Genomic DNA, 16,367 nt, shown 5'->3' with positions numbered 1-16,367 from the left:
CACAGTGATCATCGACTTGATCTGCTTCACCCTACTCATCATGATATTCCAATTGCTGCACCAGGCCGGGCGCAGGTGATCGACGTCGGCTTTGACAGTGATCAGCAGACGGCGGACGTCGAGCAGCCACAGCTTCTGCGGCAGTCGACGACGACCATTACCGCAGAGCTGAATGAATATCCGGCCAATATTCTGCGGGGTGGCCCAGGCTCTAATCCCAGCTCGCCCAGCAACTTCGTCATCTTCAAGCCCAACCTGAGTGTACTCATCGAACCCCCCGCTTCATCAGCGTCGCCGTCATCATTACCGGACGTGGATGACAAACCCACTAAATAGAGAAGCAGTTTTTATTAGCTGTACATGCCATGATCAACAGATAGAGAAAAACACTCCGTTTACATCCATAATTAGCGCCTTCGGTTAGAGCGTCCTGCTAATCTTGGTAAACGTGGTGAATAGGACACTGAATTTTCGGGTTCGCGAGTTTCCAATGTTTAATGTGTGCGGTTTGGTTTTTTTGGGCTAAAATAAATATTTCGAGAAATTTAAAGATGACATCTTTCCATATTGAAAGTATTTCTAGGTTGGACATCTTACTCTCAAAATAATTCCCAACTTCGATTAGGGTAAAGGGGCCAATATATTGTCATCTAACAATCCTCCATTATAAACAATTTTTCTAAGTGAGTTGTATAAATGTTTTTTAATAGTCAAACTATTTATATTATATAAATCTCAAAGAAAAAAAATTAGGACATTTTGATATTTTTATCAAGTAGCTTTAGTTACAAATGAAAGATTCATAAAAGATGGACACTGAGGGGCCAATAGAGTGACACTCGAGGATGCATTACTTTAGGGTTTTAAAAAATCTAAAAGATAAAAAATTTTACATGGCTCAATTGTTTGACTTAAGTTAAGCTCATTTGTACTTTTTAAAAATTCACATTATATTAGTAAGTGGATAAAAAAGCCACATATTTCTTGTAAAATTGTCACTCAATTGGGGTGGGGTGTTTTCCTTTTGGAGGGCACTACTTTATTGGCCCCTTTACCCTACATCTTTAACATTCACAACCTCGAGTAATATCGAGTCTAATGCATTTTTGAGTAAAACAATCAAATTGCTTTTGATTATCGAGTCTAGTGCATTTATTCTAAGTTGTTTCATCTTCTATCACTATTACGCAAACCTTTGCAAGGGCGTCATGTCACACTTCTCACGCCCTACAAAACACAAGCGTTGCATCCATGTGGCCCATCCATCCCACTTGACTTCTCCCGAATCCCCAACTACCCAATTCGATAGTTTGGTCACAAACTTGGCCCACCTCCACAAACAAACTGTCAGCATGAATTCTTCCTGGTCTCCCCAAACTTATTATATAATTATGTGATAATAATAATGTATGTGCTGCTTATTATATAATCCACTATATGATAAATATATAATATATTCTATATTATAATAATTACGTTATATTATAACTATCATGTATATATTTATAGTTATATTATAATACACATTATAATTATATTATATACATTGTGTGTATATGTGTGTTTTGTAAATAATGTGTTAGTTGTATATGCGTTATATTGTATATGATAATATCTACACTACATTATAATTATGTTATTATCACACATTATACACTTTGTCATTATATATAATAACATGATAACTATTACATACGTAATTGTGCTATTATTATGTATTTATTATTATTAGACATTAAATACCCACGTTAACTTATAATTATAACATCTATATATTATACATCTATTTATAATTATAATTAAAAACATTATTACATTTATAATTTTGCTAGTGTACGTGTATATGTGTCTCTCTCTATCTCTTCTCTCTCCGAGAGAGAGAGAGAGAGAGAGAGAGAGAGAGAGAGAGAGAGAGAGAGAGAGAGAGAGAGAGAGAGAGAGAGAGAGAGAGAGAGAGAGAGAGAGAGAGAGAGAGAGAGAGTTATGTTGAAAAAGTATGGTATGGATGACTCTAAGCGAATCTTGATACCTTTGGTCAATCATAAGCTTAATGCACATGAGGGTGATGTGATGAAGGATATCAATATATATAGAAAGATTGTGAAAAGCCTTATTTATTTGACAATAGAGAGAATGAAAAATTAAGAGAGAAAATAAAGAAAAAAAGAGGGAGAGAAAGGCAAAAAAAGAGGAGAGAGAGGGAAGGAAAAGAGGAGAGAGAAAAAAGGAGAAAATAGAAAAAATATGAGTGAGAGAGAGAGAGGAATAAAGAGAGTTGAAAAGAGAGGCAACGAGAGAAGAAAACTTGAGAAAGAGAGAGAGAAAATATATGGGAAGGGAGAGAGGGAAAAAAATAAGGGGGAGAGAGAGAAAAGTGAGGAAAAAATTGTGAGAGAGAGGTAAGAAGAGAGAAAAAAAAAGATTAAAAAAGAGAGAGGAAGAGAGAGAGAGAGATAGGAAAAATTCCGAAGGGAGAGGTGAGAAGAGAGAGAAAAGAGAAAGAAAGGTAGAGAGAGAGAGAGAGAGAGAGAGAGAGAGAAAAGTAAATTGGTTTACCCTAAAAACACCTAAACCACGAGGGACTCGTTCAAGAAGGGTTAAATCAATGCAACATATCCCAAAGAGCTAACTAGGGTTTAGCACGTTGAGGACGTGACCTAATCACTCTTATTGGCAAAGTTGAAACTCTTATACCCTAAAGACTTGCCCTCATTCACGGAATGTAGAGACAATAGCACATACTTGCAAGAAGCGATCTAGGGTTTTTACCCTAAGGATCGCTCGCTAAAAGGATGAAACTCGATTTGAATTTGGAACCCTAGGACCGATAATTTCGGCCTAGTGCAATCAGGAACGGATTGTTATGAAGACACCCTAACCCTGTTTCCTATCTAATCATGATACCGTGATTAGAAGACGCCGTTGATGGGTAAAATAGTCCCATAGTTTGATGCAACACGTGTGCAACAAGTTGCAGTGTCATATGATCTTGTGATTTGATCACAAGGGAATGGCCAATTCCTCGGAATGAGATTGGCAGATTCTTATGCGAGTTTATTTTTCAAGAGGATGAATAATCGTCCTGATATAGTACCTTTCTTGGATAAAGTGACCAAGATATGGGATTAGATATTTGCTTGGAAGCAAAAGACCAATCAGTAAATTGGAATAACATATTTACTGCTAATAGAACTTAAGATATTGGTTAAGTCGGGTTAATAGGGTACGGCCCTAACCCAAGGATATAAGGGTTCGTAAACAAACCCTTGGGGATCTTGCCTAGTTGCAATTGATCCCGGATCGAGTGCTGGACGCATTCGGAAAGAAGGATTCACTCCTTGGCAGTTGGCCAAACAAATAACGACCACTGGAAATGATTGTGCTTGTAACAGTTGTATAGAGCACTGTTTGCTTTGTTTGCTTAAAGAATTAAAGGATGAAAAGATATCTAATGCTTCAGGTTGAAGGCTTGAAGGGAGAGGCAGCTTCAGTTACCCCCGACTGCCTGCCTAACCCTAACCAAGGGGGTTGTTAACCACATCGGGAAGGTGGACCGAACCAGCCGCGAGAGGTCTCTCCATTGAGCGGTACTTGGAGCAAGAGGACTCTTGGGTACCAGAGGGGGCTCTGGCCGTAAATCCCTCGCCTTCCGGGCCCTGCACAAGAGGCCAACGTGACTCGGGATTGGATCTCGAGGATATGAAAAATAAAGGTCCTCATGGATACTATAAATGGATCGTAAGGACGTCCCCCGTCCATGTCTAGGGATTTGTGGGTGCAATTATTCATGTTAAGTAGTAGCACACATTAGGAAAGAGAACTAGACATGCATGTGCAATGGCTTTCCATTAGTCCCCCCTTTTTTTGTGGAGGATGTTTCCAAAGTTCAAAATTGAATGGTTGGTACCGCCAAGAAACGCTTTTAACTTGTAGTTAAAATTGACAGATTTTGAAAGGGAAAATTACGAAATCTATTTATCTTTGATACTAATGCAACTTGCTTTAAGGCCAAGTGCTTTCAATGATTCAGATGAAGCACACTCCAATCTTCAATCTAGGGTGAACAAAACACATCTTTTTACATCTAACGTAAAAATTCTTAGGGTTACTTGACTAAGACATGTATAGATTTCAAAGGAAGACGACAACATGCTAAAGTTCTTCAATGGAACAAAAAAACCATGCAACATTGAGTGCCAATCCAATGGTGAATGTCAAATGTTTGGAAGAAGAACAAGTTCAATGGTAGTTTATAGGGGATCTTCAAACATTAAAATGCATGTTCACCATTTCCAACAATGTGAAAATAAAGTCTCCTTGTTTATATGATATGAGGGAGAGGGAAGTGAATAACAACATAAGATTTAATGGCACCTTGTAGGAGACCTCAAAACCTTAAAGCATATATTTGACTTTTTAAACTATGTGAGTGCAAAGTTATCTTATTGTATTCCATTAAAATGGGGAAGAAAGAAAGACCGATAAAGATAGCGAAGGCCAAACAAGAACAACATAAGACTCAGTGGCACCTTGTAGGAGACCTCAAGACCTCAAAGCATATATTTGACATTTTAAACTATGTGATTGCAAAGTTATCTTAATGTATTCCATAAGGAAGGGGAAGAAAGGGAAACCAATAAAGATGGCAGAGGTGAAACAAGACTCCTATAGCAATAATGGATCCAACTTGTGATTGGGTGGATCAAAGCTTTGATCCAATTTTCAAGATACCTAGCTTGATGTAAGTGCACCTTCACCCGTTACTTATATCTGTTACAAGTATTTTTAGAAGTATATACAAGTATGTAAAATGAAATATATAGCACTATCCAAGAGTCATGCACCCAACAAAGACTCCAACTCATTGAAAAACACCACAATCTGTGAACAATGAAAAATAGATCAATGTTCAAATACAAAAAACATATATATATAGCCTTCTTGTTGAAATGCATGGATCTAGAGCATGGCTATGGCAGATGGAACACACAAACAATGTTCATAATGACATAGATTAGAGAGACCAACTGTCACTCAAGTAAATTAGGTTCTAAGATAGAAGCTTGGACTCATAAACACAATCTTGAGTATGACACTGACTATGACTGAATTGACAAAGTACAATAGTATTCCATCATTGAATGATAAGAAGGTACATCACTTTATAGGCTCATGATGGTTTCCTTTTTCTCCACTGTGCTTATGGGATTCATGCATCTTGCATTTCATGCATCCTCTCTAGTAAACTATTTGAGTCTTGCCCTATTGCTCCATACAAAGAGGCTGTCATATGGGTGTGATTCCATAACTCTCAACATCCCTCCTCAATCACAACCGTAAAGTGTACAGAGGCTATCATGAACCTTGCTAAGTGTGGGTATCACTACAAGGGCACACACATATAGCGACGCTAAGTAGCAACGTTTTTTTTCTCGGCGTCGCTTTTTACATCGCTAATCCTCGAAATATTTTAAGTCAAAAAATGCATCGGTATTAGCGTCGCTATTTAGCGACGACTTACTTTGGTAACATTTTGCAAAAACCCGAATGTTTCTTTCAAATGCGCGCGCGAACTGTAGAAGCAAGGCGAAGGCGGAGAGAAAGAGAAAGGGAGGTGAGCAAGAGAGGGAGGTGAGCAAGGAAGCAAGCCGCGAGCCGCATGCGAGGAGAGGAGCATCGCCCGCACGAAGAGGTCATGGAAGAATAAGAGAGCACGACGGTATGCCCTATTTTGGTTTCTTTACAATCTTTTTTTGCTTTGCAATGTAGGTTAGAAAGTGTAGGTTCCTCTTCAATCTTTGTGTTGCTTTGTGTTACTTTGCAATGTAGGTTAGGAAGTGTTGAAAGAGAGAGAAATGGAAGCGAGTGTTTTCAAATTTTTTCTTGTGTTGGTTTTTATTCTTTGCAATGTAGGTTAGAAAGTGTTGGTTTTTCTTCAATCTTTGTGTTGCTTCAATTTGCAATGTAGGTTAGGAAGTATTGAAAGAGAGAAATGGAAGAGAGTGTTTTTATATTTTTTCTTGTGTTGGTTCTCTTCAATCTTTGCAATGTATATAGGGTAGGAAGTGTTGAAAGAAAGAGAAATGAAAATAGCCGACCTCAAAGATAGATAAGTTTAGAGCTGAACTCAAAGAGATAGGTACAAAATTTTTTAAAAAAATACCTAAAATATATATAGTGGAGTAGTCCCAATATACAATATAGAATCGTTATTAAATTATCATTCCATTACATCGCAGTCAAGATGTCTAGCACTCACGACCAACATGGTGGGGATCATGAGGCTTGGCTCAATCAACGTATCCCTTGTCCATGCACGCAATGCAAATTGGCCATTCGTCGGAAACGTCGTTTGTCCATAGAGCATGTGCAACGGCATGGAGAGTTTCGAGTTGAGATAATCGACCAAGCAGTCTTGAATTACGAGATTGCGGTAAGTTCTCTCTCATTACTATATGACATGTAATTGATTTAAGTATAATAGTTTGGGGTTATCTTAGAAGTTAGCTCCTTAACGCCCTTTACAGGGTCAGGGCCATGTCAATACATTGCAGTCCGCAGATCTCTTGCGTTTAGTAAGACGGGTTCGTCCGTGCTCTATACAAATGCCATCCGAGATAACTAACTATCTCATAGAAGGTGATAACTCTCAACCCCCTTCTATGGGTGAGAATGCTAAAGACATGGACGATCCTCCTGCTTTTTTGGAGCCCGAGTTAGAGGATATGATCGAATCATTACTTCCGATAGACTCGGAATCCCAAGATCCTTTAATTGCGGAGGCTGCCATTCCATTATATGATGGGAGTCGAGTATCTCATTTGAAGACACTTCTTGCATTGTTGAGCATACAAACAAAGTATGGATGGAGCGATGCGAGTGTGACAGAGCTATTCAAGTATATTATGATGTGTATGATTCTTTATTGAAAGCCATTAAAATGTGCTATGTAGTACTCTAATAACGTGCTTCATTGCAATTTGTAGAACGTTGAAATCTTACATTTTGCCTACCCAAAACACGATGCCTGAGTCTCGTGATGATGCAAGATAAGTGCTGCGAAAGCTAGGCATGGATTATAATTGCATTCATGCTTGCCCCAATGATTGTGTTCTCTTCCGGGGAGAGTTTGAATTGTTGGCCACATGTCCCAAGTGCGGTGTGGACAGGTATCAAAATGACTTGCAAGGACAGACTGTTCCGCAGAAGGTTTTGAGGCACTTTTCGCTGATACTACGTATTCATCACATTTTTCGGACCAAGAGTTTTGCAAAGTTGACTACATGGCATGCGAAAAATCGATCCACTGATGGTGTATAGCATACACCAGCTGACATAAAGCATGGCATCACATTGACGAGACTTTCCCTGACTTTGCAAAGGAGGCGAGGAATCTACGATTCGGTCTTGCCATGGATGGGGTAAATCCTTTTGGTTTACGTTCCACCTCCTATAGTGTATGGCCCGTGGTCCTTGTTAACTACAATATACTGCCATGGCTTTCCACCAAGAAAGGACACCTTCTGCTCGGCTTGCTTGTGCCTCGACGATACAAAGTCAAGAATATGGATGTCTACCTCTCTCCATTGATTGATGAGCTAAAGGAGTTGTGGGAGGGAATTGTAGTGGAGGACATGAGCAAACATATTGGTAGGCGATCCGCAACTATAAGGGCAATTCTTATGTGGACCATGCATGACTTTCCAGGTTATGGAGAATGCTCTGGTAAAGCATGTTTTCCTATTTTGCTAGTTTTCTTTGAGCGATGTTGGTGTTATGACATGCCTCATTGTACATGTGTGTTCTGCAGGGCTAGTCACGTCAGGTTACCATGCATGTCCTCTCTATGGACCAAGGTTGGATTCTTGTATGTCAAAATTTATGAAGAAGATGGTATTTGAGGGACATCGGGCTTTTTTGCCAGAGGGTCATGTCATGAGAGAAGGATTTCTTGGTCGCCCTCCTAACGAGAATGAACGCTGTCGTGCTGCTGCGCATCCGAGCCGTAAACACCTCCATTTTTGCTATGCATTTGTGTTATCTTTTCATGTGTGTTTCATTGTGTTTGATTGCTGCGTTATCTTTCCATCCTTTTCTGTTCCCGCTTCCAATGTACATACTCCACTTGCGTGTTTGTGTTTGCGTGTGTTTCTGTTTGTGTGCGTGTTGTGTGTGTGTCAGAAAAATATGAAAAACTGATGCTAAAGAATATAATCATGCTGTCAATTTCAATGAAGAACTCCAAGAAAAGTGCAGGAAACCGTGGAATCAAAGGGAGCCATGTAGAAGCCAACATTTAAGCTATGAAGACAAAGGTTGCACGTGAACAAGGCCAACATAACATGCGGGACAATGAAGCAACAAAGGCGGTAACTTAAGAGCTGTAGCCCAGTTTGTTTTGTAACAAGTAAAGAGCATCGTGTTGTGGCTACTACACTGGCCACACCATTGGGAGATCAAACAGGATGGGAACATCCACAAGAACGAGTTCTACTCTCTCTCACTCTTAGTGAGTAACTTCAAAAGCAAGAAAAGAGCTCAAGTCTTATCAAATCATTTCCAATGATTGAGTAAAAGCTTCAAAATAAGCTTACAGGGGTGTGATTTTCGTTTTGCTTTTGGTCTTGTTATTTCTAGGGAAAACGACGCGCTATATTGGAGATGAGGAGCTTTTCCTGGGGTTTTTTTTGTTGGGGGATCTATGATGATTAGGCCGGTACAAGTCCTGTCATCTTACTCTTTCGTTGAAAACACTCCTAATGCATAAGCACTGTCAGCTAGTTTCCCAATCTTGGTTGGGTATATTTCCATTGTTGAGTTGTGTGCATCAAAGACGACATGGTTTCTCAGTTGGTATCAAGGGGAGTAGAAACATCTGGTGGAGCCGAACGATACTAGAGCATCAGCTAAGAATCTATAGCCCAAATTTCTGAAAAAGAAAGTGTGCAACTATTGACAGGATGTTAGCATACACCAGAATTGACATCAATGGTTCCAGCTTCTGTGCGTGTGCATCGGGAAACTGTTCAGAAGGTGAAACCAAAATCTTCTGTTATAGTAAATACTGTAACAAATCTCACAAATATTCAGCCAGCACCGTCTACTTCAAAGCCTCAAAGCATCAATGATTCCTATTCCGCATTTTTGGAAGATATGAAGGTACTCGGTGCATTTGATGGGGGATCTGGCAATCTTGTGTCGTTCTGACAGAGCTGTTTTTTGGATTGATCCTCTTGGCAAAATCTCAAGATTTTGGAGCTTCCATTTATGGTGGCTAATTGCTGGATCGCAAACTGTTGTTCTAGCAGTGTCGTCTCTACAGAGACTGACCATAGAATCAAAGCATGCTCCCAAAAAAAGCTTAGCGACACAGAAGAGAGACCCGGCTCGCAGTATTCTGCTCAAATCAGCATCTTTATGCTCAAGTGATTGATGATACCAAGGGTTGCACCCTAGTATTAGCCTCGACAATACAAAAGAATATCAGAGATGAGCTTGATTTCTCGGCAGGACTGACATTAGATATTGCAAAGCGGATAGGGGCAGAAATAGCAAAGGCATGCCTAGCCAAGAGCATCAACAAAGTAACATTTGGCAGGGGTGGTTTTGTCTACCACGGGCGCATCAAGGCACTTGCAGATTCAGCTCGTGAGAATGGTTTGGAATTCTGACTTTCATTAGTTCAGGGATCTTTGACTTGCGGATTTAGCATCTTATCAAAGGCACGGTGATGGTGTAATGTCAGATAAGCAAAGGAGCTGAACTTGTCAGTCTTCTTGGATATACATGGAGATCACAAGTTATTTTTCTAAGGCGAAATGCCTATAACTGTAGCTTCTTTTCAAGAGTAGTTGGTAGCTTCTTTGTTGTAATTTACTTGGCAAGCAATATAATGATCTTTGGCATCAAAAATTGAGATCTTCTTGTTAGCCTTGTGCCTTGCAGCATCTTGAACCCCGTGTTCTGCAGCTCTTGCACGAACTCCACGACATTTCTGGTGAACCCGATGTGAAGTGCTGCATCAATTTCCAGCAAGATGGGAGACTCCCAAGAAGAGATGATGGACGAGAATGTCATGAAGCATCTGTTTCAGTCGTTTACATCCTATATGCAGCAGCAAGCACACGCGAAACGCAATAGTGATGCCATGGATGCCTTGAAGGCTGTCCAACAGGAGATGAAGCAGTTCAACGGCCAACAAGTTTCAACTTACATGCATCTGTATGAAGAAAAGATGAAGTTTTTTGGGGTTTCTCAAGACGTTTGGAGCCGCTACTTCTTGCGGGTCGTGGTTCGCGCGCTTGAGGTCCAAATTTCAGAAATTCAAGAAACACATGCTGGGTGGACAGAGTTTAAGAAGGCATTAAAAGATGAATATTTCTTGGAGGTTACAGGTCTTATGAACCGCAGGAATTTCTTAGTATGGGTTTCTATGCCTAATAAGGGACTTTCAGTTTACCGCCCTTCTGCGAGAGTTTGAGAGCCGCTATGATCAGTTGGACGGGACTGAGCAGCAAGCTTTGGAGATGCAGAAGGTGGAATTATTTTTACAAGCTGCTGATGCTGATTTACAGGAAAAGTTGGATGATCTTTTGGAGGATCAAGCTACAGATTCAGGCTTAAAGACCGAGTGGAGACATGTCATTGATGCTGTGAATGCGCTTGTTAAGAAGCAGCGCAGGAGGGTACGATTGCATCGTAATACAGGATTTGCTTCTAAAAATCCTTGGAGACCTCTACTTCTACCCCTGCTGCAAGTTCTATGCCTAAGCCTACTCCTCCTGTTGTAAATCCATCAGTTCTTGATGCTCCAGTGCCCTTTTCAGTAGATGATGTTATTAAAGGCTTGGCAGATTTGACGATAGAGGCAGTCAAAGCTGAAGTTGGGAAGTTAAAAGAGAAACTTATGCCAGTACTTGCTGTAGCACCTGCTCCAGTGACTACTTTCCCAGTTGGCCAAAGAAAAGGGAGACGATGTATTTGGTGCGATAGTACAGAGCACCAACACTGCAGAGATTGTGATGCTTTTCAGGAAGCGCGTAAGAAGAACGTAGTGTTTTGGGGACAAGATGGGAAGATATGGCTGACAGAGACTGGTGCTCCTCTTGACACGAACTTTGGTAAGGGAGGCATGAAGAAGCTCGTTGATGATATGGCTGCGCGATCAGCTTATGTGAGTGCTAAAGGAGATGCTTCAGCTTATGGAGTCCAGCTTGAGCAGAAATCAGATGGAGACTCTACCTTATGGTCCTATGCCTTAGAGATAGCGAGAAGAGGGAAAGTTCAGGCATCCACTATGACTTATGTGGGTTCCAACATCCGAGGAGAAATGGGATGGGATTCTCCTGTTGATTATAGGTATTCTATTTTTGCTTATATGGCGAAAACACAGGGTTTAGATGCCATGGTTGAGGGAAAGAGAAGAAGAGATGAGGAGGGTCTCAGCACCTCCAAAAAGACTAGACGGGGTGACTTTGTTTCACCACCTACTACAGCTCCACCTACGATGAGTTCTCCAGCACAATCAGGTCCTAAACAACCTACGACAGACAAACAGATGAAAGAAAAGAGTCAACCAAGAAAGGAGCCAGGATTCAAGCTCTAGTCAGACCTTGACATGCAGACGGATATGAAAAAGATTTTTCACGAAAGAATTTTAAATAGTGAAGTCACTTCTACTGTTGGTGAAGCTCTTGGGATTGCTAGAAGAGAAATACAGGATCAGATGCAAGATCTTTTGTGGAGGAAACGACATGCAGTGGCAGGACCTGCTTTACAGGGATCATGGCATGGAGCTCTTGGGAAAGAGCAAGATGATGCAGTGATGGTTGAAAATGCTTCTGTCAACCTGCAGTTGGAGAAAATAGTTCAGCCTATGCAGTATGAGGATGATGATACCCTTATCCTCATTCCTCGTAGCCATTTTTCACGTAGTCATTGCGCTAGAGCAACCATTGAGACGGTGGTAAGGATTGGAGCGAAACAGATTCCTTTGGTCGCTTTAGTCGATCATGGTTTCGAGATTAATCTTATTGCTCAAGGTGTTTATGAGAGTGGCAGGTGGCCTATGGATGCAGAGCATGGCTGGCGCATGAGAGCAGCCAATAATACTTCTGGTGATATATATGCTGCTTGTCCGAGCATCAAAATTTCTATTGGCAATGTTGAAGAGGATTATCATTGCTTTGTTCAGGATTCTTGCTCTTATCCGATTATTCTTGGACAGCCTTTCATTACAAAAGCAAGAATGGAGACGAAAGTGATGGATAATGGCTCAGCCTATGCACGGATACGCAGTAAGGATAGTATGCGAGCTGTTCAGTTTATGAACTGTTGGAGTAAATCATCCAAGAAACAGGGACTCCTTGCGTGAGGCACCACTACCTGCGAAGGAGCTGGATTTTCATTAGGTACCGCTGTCTTGCGAGACGCCAGTGGTACAGAGCGGAGAAAAGAGGAGATCTCGCCTCCTGGCAGCCAGTCTTTCTCCACTAATTTTTTTGGTTTTTCTTCAGATAGTTCAGTGAGTTATCAGAAAATTTCAGATTTGTCTAGAGCTGCCAAGCAGTACATTGGTCGTAAGGAGAAAGAGTTGAAGACTGCAGGTATTTTGCAAGCAGAAGAGCATGTGGATGGGCTGTATGATGGAATGTCTTATGTAGATACTTTGTCTGAGATGGAAAATATGCTGAAAACTGATGTATGTAAGGATTCAAGGATCATACCTGTGCAAACCTTGGATATGTATCAGAAAATTTCTGATTTTATGCTGAAAACTGAGTCAGAGGCTGAGAAAACTCAGCAAACCGAGTCTATGGCTGATCTTGATCAGCTTTCAGAGTTACAGAGGGCTGAAACCTTTCAGCCAGCAGAGTTAAATGCTGAAATAGTTCAGCATACAAAGTATGAGGCTGCATCTTGGCAGTCCACAGAGCAGAGGGCTGAAACCTTTCAGCCAACAGAGTTTAATGCTGAAGAATTTCAGCATATAGAGTTTTAGGCTGAACCCATGCAGTCCATAGAGCAAAGGGCTGAAATCTTTCAGCCAACAGAGTTGAGAGTTGTGGAAAATTGCAGAAATTACAGCAAAGAAGAGAGTGCCTGACTGATGCCAAGGTTGTCAGAAGTATAAAACAGTTGATAAGAAGGTTAAGCAGGTTGCAGGGCCGCTTCCTCCTGATAGTGATGAGCACATGGAAAAAGCTATGAAGCAGCCTATGTTGAGAGATCCTGCAAATATTGGCCTTGAATTTACAGCTGAAACTCTTGCAGAATTGAAGATTGGAAATGATGATTTCTTGCTTCCAGTGGAAAAATAATGTTTCAGAGAGATGCTTGGACGACATGGTAAGGCATTTGCTTTATTTCCTCATGAAATTGGCTGCATTAGTCCCGAATTGGTTGCGCCTATGGTCATCTTCATCGTTCCTCATGTGCCATGGAATATGCGTCTTATACATGTGCCTAGAGCACACTTGCCAAAGCTGATAGAGTTGCTGAATGAGAAGATTAAGATGGGGATTTTGGAACCCTCTTCTGCGCCTTATTCTAACAGGTGGTTTACTGTTCCAAACAAGAATGGAACCTTGAGATTTATTCAGGATATGCAGCCCGTGAATAGAGTGACAATCAAGAATGTGGGAACAGGACCAGTTGTGGATGAGTTTGCCGAGGCTTTTGCAAGACGAGCCATCTATTCCCTAGGTGATTTGTATTCTGGTTATGACCAGTTTCAGCTTGCCTTGGAAAGCAGGGATATCACCACTATGCGGACACCTATTGGTCTTGTGAGGATGTGTACCTTGCCTCAAGGTGCCACCAACTCAGTTGCTCATATGATGAATGCTATGCATAAAGTTTTGCGAGACTATATTCCGCAGTATACCATGCCTTTCTTAGATGATGTGCCTATTAAAGGCTGTGCAGAAGAAGAAAAGAATGAGAGTCTTGATTTGTGAGGATGTAGACAGTTTGTGGCTGAACACTTGGTTGCTTGTGAGCAAATATTGACACAATTAGAGGAGGTGAATTTGACTCTTTCAGGGCTGAAATTTGTCTTTGGTGTTAATGAAGCCATCATAGTTGGGCATATGGTTGGTTATTATGGCAGGAAGCCTTCACCTGCAAAGGTGGATGCCATAAGCAGGATTGCAGAGTATTGCTCGACTACTTCAGAGGTGCGGAGATTTGTGGGAGCTTTTGTATTTTACATGATTTGGATTCCTCATTTTGCTCACATAGCAGATGTTCTCTATCAGCTGCTTCGAAAGAGGCAGAAGTTTCATTGGGATGAGAAGCATTCGAAAACCATGTGTAAACTCAAGAAGCTGTTGCAGTCAGCTCCTACTCTTCGCAAGGCGGATTATCAGTGTGGACGGCCAATCATGTTGGCAGTTGATACCAGCCCTACTGGCATAGGTTGGGCAGTGGGACATGATGATGCTAATGGGAACAGATATGCAATCCGCTTTGGAGCTAAAGTTCTTAATGAACGGCAGAGAAGATATCCGCAGATTAAAAGAGAGTTGTGGGGAGTAGTCACTGCACTGAAGTGTGATAAAGAATATTTTATTGGTGCTCTAGTTGTTGTGGAAACAGATTGCTTGCCTTTGCTTGGCATGATTACTAGTTGTTCGACTCCAGATATAGCGATGCTTCAGTGGATTGCCTACATCAAATCATTGAATCCAGAATTTCAACACATAGCAAGAAAAGATAATCCAGTTTGCTGACATGCTATCTAGAGCGAGATATGAGGATGAGGAGTCGTTGCTTGCAGAAGATGATGAGACAGAGTTTGCAGCTTCTGTCCTTGTTCATGATTGTCATGTATCTACTGTTGAAGCCTTTACTGAAGAACTCTATGTTGACGAATGCCTGCAAATTAGTCAGTATCTGAGTTCATTGACTCGAAGAGCTGATTGGACAGATGATGCATTCAAGAAAATCAGAAGAAAAGCTTATGGGTATTTCTTGAAAGATAAGAAGAGAGGCGGCCTACCCTTGAGAGTAGTTTGTGAGGCAGCGACGCAGATACAGATTATGCGAGAGTTTCATGAGAGTTCTTGGGCTGGACACAGAGGTGTGTGGGCTACCTATGAAAAAATCAAAGAAAGATACTAGTGGAAAGGGATGTATAAGGATGTTTCCCACTTTGTGGAGACTTGCAGGGACTGTCAGCTCTACTCTTTAGTGCGGCATCGTGATGAGTTGCATCCGACCTATCCGCAATGTATGCATTATAAGTGGGTGGTTGACTTGGTTACTTTGCTAGTGGGACTTTGGCAGATGAGATATCTTGTCTTGGCCAGGGAGGATCTTACAAACTATGTTGAAGGCAGATCTTTGCAGACGAAGACCACCACTACAGTATGTAAATTCTTGTTGGAAGAAATATTTTGCAAGTATGGATGTATAGGCAAGATTACTGTTGATCGTGGAGAGCTAGATGCAAATGAAGCTAGAGAATTTTTCTCACGGCTTGGGATTAAGTTGGCTCTTACTACTGCCTATAATCCAGAGGGGAATGGCAAGAGCAAAAGAGGGCATCCGCCGATAGTTAAGGCATTGGCAAAAGCTTGTAGAGGTCGGATTGGAGATTGGCCGAGATTACTACCTTTTGCATTGTGGGCAGACCGCTCTACACATAGCGTGACTACTGGATATATGCCTGCAAAGTTGATGTATGGGTAGAAACCTGTCATGCCTACTGAAATTTGTGCTCTCATGTGGATTGCTCTTCCTTGGCATGAGAATTTATCAAGAGAGGAGCTTCTAGCTCTTCGGATTCGTCAACTAGAGAGAAGGGCAGAAGATGTGCAGCTAGTAGTTGATCGTTTGAAGGAAGCTCGACTCAAAAACAAAGACAGGTTTGATTTGAGGCATCACTTGCGACCTAGAGCCATAAAAGAGGGAGATTGGGTTCTAGTCTACGACAGTAGCCTAGAGAATCAGCATAGCAGCATGAGAAAAATGGTTCAAAGATGGTTTGGACCGTATGAAGTGAAACAGGTTTTTGACAATGCTACCTATGAGTTGGCTGAATTAGATGGGACGGTATTGAGGGTGCCCATTGCTGGAAAATGAGTCAAGATTTTCAAGAGAAGAGTAGATGAAGAGTATGCACTTGAAGCATTGGCAGAAGAAGAGCAGTCAGAAGAAATTCTAGCAAAAGAAGCAAAGAATATGGATGATGTAGCTGATGGAGAAACAAGTCTACCGAAAATTGATGAAGAACTGGACCTGTTTGTGGACTTAGATGATCATGGATAGTTGGCTTATCCGGAGGATGCGCAGGTTTAGCGGGGGTGGATGTCGTGCTGCTGCACATCCGAGCCATAAACACCTCCATTTTTGTTGTGCATTTG

This window comes from Lygodium microphyllum, chromosome 3 (genome assembly GCF_053477565.2).
Source record: "Lygodium microphyllum isolate KBCC chromosome 3, Lygodium_microphyllum_v1.1.10, whole genome shotgun sequence".
Taxonomy (NCBI): Eukaryota; Viridiplantae; Streptophyta; class Polypodiopsida; order Schizaeales; family Lygodiaceae; genus Lygodium; species Lygodium microphyllum.
Note: the sequence above shows the minus strand (reverse complement) of the source record.